General features: G+C 44.7%; 1 non-coding gene across 1 annotated transcript; it reads right to left on the bottom strand.

Annotated features, from left to right (window-relative positions):
- Positions 1-400: 400 nt before the first annotated feature.
- Positions 401-527, bottom strand: LOC112134813 (U6atac minor spliceosomal RNA). Its single transcript, XR_002916164.1, has one exon. It is a non-coding gene; the product is annotated as a U6atac minor spliceosomal RNA (small nuclear RNA).
- Positions 528-5,215: the final 4,688 nt, after the last annotated feature.

Below are 5,215 nucleotides of genomic sequence, written 5' to 3'. Positions count from 1 at the left end.
GTCTTGCTCTGTTTCCCAGGCTGGAGTGCAGTGGCGCGATCTCACCTCACTGCAAGCTCCGCCTCCCGGGTTCACGCCATTCTCCTGCCTCAGCCTCCCGAGCAGCTGGGACTATAGGCGCCCGCCACCACGCCCGGCTAATTTTTTGTATTTTTAGTAGAGGCGGGGTTTCACCGTGTTAGCCAGCATGGTCTCGATCTCTTCCCCTGGTGATCCACCTGCTTCGGCCTCCCAAAGTGCTGGGATTACAGGCGTGAACCACCGCGCCTGGTACTCATATGTTTTCTTCTGAATTTTAGAGCTTTAGTTCTTGCATTTAGGTTTACAACTCACCTTGAGTTAATATTTCTATATGTATATAGGTATCAAGTAGGCTCTGTCTTTAAAAAACAACCACCACAACAACATGATGTTTAGATGCCATGAAGTAGGTGGCAATGCCTTAACTTCATGCATGTTGTCAGGTCTGAGAGCCTCTTCCATCCTTGTCAAGAGGAGTGCTAACGTTCTCTCTTTTCATACAAAACTTTATTTTTATCTTTTTTTTTTGAGACAGTCTCGCTCTGTTACCCGGGCTGGAGTACAGTGACACAACCTCAGTTCACCTCCCGGGCTCAAGTGATCCTCCCACCTCAGCATCCCCAGTAGCTGGGTCTATAGGCGTTCACCACCATGCCTGGCTAATTTTCTGTGTTTTTGGGAGAGACGGGGTTTCGCCATGTTGCCCAGGCTGGTCTCCAACTCCTGAAATCTAGCAATCCAACCGCCTCAGACTCCCAAAGTGCTAAATTTACAAGCATGAGCCACCGTAAAAAGATTTTTTTTTTTTTTTTTAAGCCAGAGTCTTGCTCTGTTGCCCAGGTTGGAGTGCAGTGGCGCGATCTCAGCTCACTGCCACCTCCACCTCCTGGGTTCAAGCGATTCTCCTGCCTCAGCCTCCCCAGTAGATAGGATTACAGGTGCCTGCCACCATGCCTGGCTAATTTTTGTATTTTTAGTAGAGACAGGGTTTCACCATGTTGGTCAGGCTGGTCTCGAACTCCTGACCTCAGGTGATCTGCCCACCTTGCTGCCTTCTAAAGTGCTGGGATTACAGGTGTGAGCCACTGTGCCCAGCCAATAATCTTTTCTCATAGTGAAATTTAGCACACATATAGAAAATTATGCAAAACAAAAATGTACAGCTAAGGCTGGGAGCAGTGGCTCATGCCTGTAATCCCAGCACTTTTGGAGGCCAAGGTGGGTGGATCACTCAAAGTCAGCAGTTCGAGACTAGCCTGGCCAACATGGTGAAACCCCATCCCTACTAAAATACAAAAAATTAGCTGGGTGTGGTGGCGGGCATCTGTAATCCCAGCTACTCAGGAGGCTGAGGCAGGAGAATCGCTTGAACCCAGGAGGTGGAGGTTGCAGTGAGCCGAGATCACACCACTGCACTCCAGCCTGTGTGACAGAGCGAGACTCCGTCTAAAAAAAAAAAAAATGTACAGCCAAGTAAATGATAATAAATGAACACCCTGTAACCAACACCCAGGTCAAAAAATAGATCACTGTCAGCACTCCAGAGATTCCCCTTGTGCTACCTTCTAATGGATACTCCTTCCTCCCCCATAAAGTAACTGCTACCCCTTAAGGTAACCTTGTTTGCTTTTCTTAGTTTTGCTCCCTAAACATGCATCCTTAACAACAGAGTGTCACTTTCCTGGTTTTTGAAGCTTATATCAATGAAATTGTAACATTTCTGATTTCTTTTATTCAACATTATTTTTGTGAGATTCATTCAGGTTTTGCAAAGAGCTTTGGTTCATTCGTATGTATTACTGCATGGTATTACACTGCATGAACATGCCATAATATTCTATTTTTGATGGTTATTTGGATTATTTACAGTTTGGGGCTTTTACAAAGAATGCTGCTATGAACATCTTTTTCTGTGTCTTTTCCATTCAAGCATTTCTCCTGCCTCAGCTTCTCATGTAGCTGGGATTACAGGTGTGCACCACCACACCAAGCTAATTTTTGTATTTTTAGTAGAGACGGGATTTCACCATGTTGGCCACGCTGGTCTTGAACTCCTGACCTCAGGTGATTTGCCTGTCTCGGCTTCTCAAAGTGTGGGGGTTACAGGCGTGAGCCACTGCGCCTGGCCTATTTTTTATTTAATTTTTTTTTTTTTTTAAATAAAGATGGGTGTTATTATGTTGCCTAGGCTGGTCTTGAACTCATGGGCTCAAGTGATCCTCCTGCCTCCTCCTCCCAAAGTGCTGGGATTATAGGTGTGAGCCACCATGCCTGATCCTTCTGTGTATTTAGATCATCTTTGATTTCTCTAAAGAAAAATTCTTTTTGATATAATTTATTTAAAGGAAGGGAAGATCATTCAGCTTGGATAGATATAAGGAGAATTGATATCAGAAAAAGTCTTGGGTTAGTCAAGAAGAGATGGCATATGAGCTGAATCTTGGAAAAAAAAGTAGGAGTAAATTAGGTAAATAGGACAGAAGTGTATTCCAGGCACAGAAACAACACAGGCAAAGGTATGGTATCAAGAAACCATGTGATACATAACTCTAAGTAGTTGGAAAACATTGATACATAAATGCAAAGGAGAGAGTGGCAGGGGCCAATGATGTAGACAGAGGCCACTACTTGGCAAGTACAGAATACTGTAGCAAAATTTGGGGATGTGGGTAGACCTTCTAGTAGCTGACAGGCTCATCATCTTCAGGTCCTCTGTGCTGTCAACCTACTCATCCACGTTAGTGGAATTCAATGTAGTTGAAACTTCTGCTCTCTGTGTAGCTTTTTTTTTTTTTTTAAAGAGACAGGGTTGGCTGGGTGCAGTGGCTCACACCTATAATCCCAGCACTTTGGGAAGCCAAGGTGTCACCTGAGATCAGGAGCTCAAGATCAGCTTGGCCAACATGGTGAAACCCCGTCTCTACTAAAAATACAAAAATTACCCAGGCGTGGTGGTGGGTGTCTGTAATCCCAGCTACTCGGGAGGCTGAGGCAGGAGAATCGCTTGAACCCAGGAGGTGGAGGTTGCAGTGAGCCCAGATTGTGCCATTGCACTCCAGCCTAGGCGACAAGAGCGAAATTCTGTCTCAAAAAAAAAAAGAGACAGGGTCTTGCTCTGCTTCCGGAGCTGGAGTGCAGTGGTGTGATCATGGCTCACAGCAACCTCAATCTCCAGGGTTCAGGCAATTCCCCTGCCTCAGCCTCCCCAGTAGTTAGGACTACACGTGTGCATCATTATGTCGGGTAATTTTATTTTATTTTTTTGTATAGATGGGGTCTGGCTATGTTGCCCAGGCTAGTCTTGACTCCTGGCCTCAAGTGTTGGGAATATAGTTACGGCCACTGCACCCAGACAATGTGTTGCTTTTTTTTTGAATTCTCCTGGTGACACCTGAGTTCTTTCAGGGCATTCTGGGCCTATATACATACATTTCTGTAGCGTTCATTCCAGTTGTCATTGACGCATATATGCTCCATTTGTACCATGAGGTATAGATGAACATCCAAGAGCTCTTGTCTTTCAGAGCTTCTTTTTCCCTCATGAGGACGTTGCATTTGTATTTTCTGAATTCTTGGCTTGGACTTAGGTAGTGCTGTTTCATGAATTCCCTCCAGGAAATATCCTTGCTGTGTACACACAGCCTGCATAGGATGCAAAGCAGGGCCAAGAGAGTGCCCTAGATCTTTAGAGCATGCCGTCTCAGTCACCAGGGCCCCCTATCCAGATTCAATGTTCCGGTTCACTGGTTGTAGTGGGGATCAGTATAGGGATCTGAAGAGCAGTATATGTCCTCTTCCTTCTCTTGGAACCCAAGAGGTGTTTACCAGTTTACACTAATGGATGCAACCCAGGAACAGCTGGATGGAAGAGATGCATAGGACTAGGTATGGGAGAGAAGCGTGAGGAGCTTCCATGCCTTCTGTGTTCACGCCACTCTCCCAGCACCTCCACGTCGTCAGCAGTCTGGAAGCTTCTCAAAAACATTTTAAACCTGTGTACGGGCTTTGGCATCTTTTATTGGCTGTTCTTATATATTAGATATTTAATCGTTTTTAATATTATTTTAAATGATGTTTAAAAATGTTCAAGTCCTAATTCTTTTTTTTGTATATAAGACAATGAATTTTTGTTGGACATTAAGCTAGCTATTAACAGCTTAGCTAGTTAAACAACCTAGGAGCAACCCTTAACTACTGTGAGATGGGGTTCATGGATAAATACCCCTAGCTTCCTCCCTCCTCAGTAGGTTAATTCTCAGGTATGTCCTGGTCTCTCAGAGGGTTCCCAGTGGGATTGGGTCCCAGTTGCCTGTGGTAGTAAAACACTTATCAGCCCACCTTTTATTGGCGTTTCTCCCATCCTCATACATTTCTCCATTCCCACACAGTGCTTCCTGCAATCACCTCCTAAATAAACGATTTACAGCCAAATCCTTCTCTCAAGGTCTGCTTTTGGGGAAACCAAATCTAAGATATGGCCTATTTCAGGGAGGCAGTCCCTCAGGTCTGAACACTGAGTAAGAGGGGTTCGTTAGCACTCCCCACTGCATTGGGTGAAACTAGACATCAATCCCTGTTATCTTAGCGCCAAGTACCTGTCAGACCTGCTCTACTTCAGCTTCTCAGTTTGTATTTCTGGAATTGACATGCATCCCAGGGGAAAAGTGGCTCCAAACAGAGGACTCACTTGGGGCTTATTCATCCCTTGGACCCTGGTTTGGTAATCCATCATTATTTTGTTAGCTTTCTTGTGCCATTAAGCAAATTTGAAGAAATATTTTGCCTAACTTTTCTAGTTGTCCTCAAAGGGAGAATTAGTTCAAATTATTAGAAAGGAGCTCCCTTGAAAAAGGAGTCTGTTTTCTAAGGTTGTATTGCACTTTGACTCTTCAAAGAGCTTCTGTTGACCCCTGCTTATCTCCATTATCTGTATTTCTTCAGCCCCCATACATGTGATGGTCTTTCACAACTCCATGCTTTTACTTGTTTTTCTCTGTTCGAAGTGTGACCCACCAAGGTGTTACAGCCCTGGGAGAGGAAAATTCTTCCTAATATGCCATCTGGGCCAACAAAAAGGTAGCAAAGCCAAGATGATTATCAAAGACCAGAGAGGCAGTTTCCCAATAGGCTGTCTAGAGGGAGCAGACCAACTTTCAACCAGGAGAAAAAGTCTCAGTCCTAGGAAACTAGGAGT

The sequence above is a fragment of the Pongo abelii genome, chromosome 7, assembly GCF_028885655.2.
Source record: "Pongo abelii isolate AG06213 chromosome 7, NHGRI_mPonAbe1-v2.0_pri, whole genome shotgun sequence".
Classification (NCBI taxonomy): domain Eukaryota; kingdom Metazoa; phylum Chordata; class Mammalia; order Primates; family Hominidae; genus Pongo; species Pongo abelii.
This window is presented reverse-complemented; position numbering and strand designations above follow the sequence as displayed.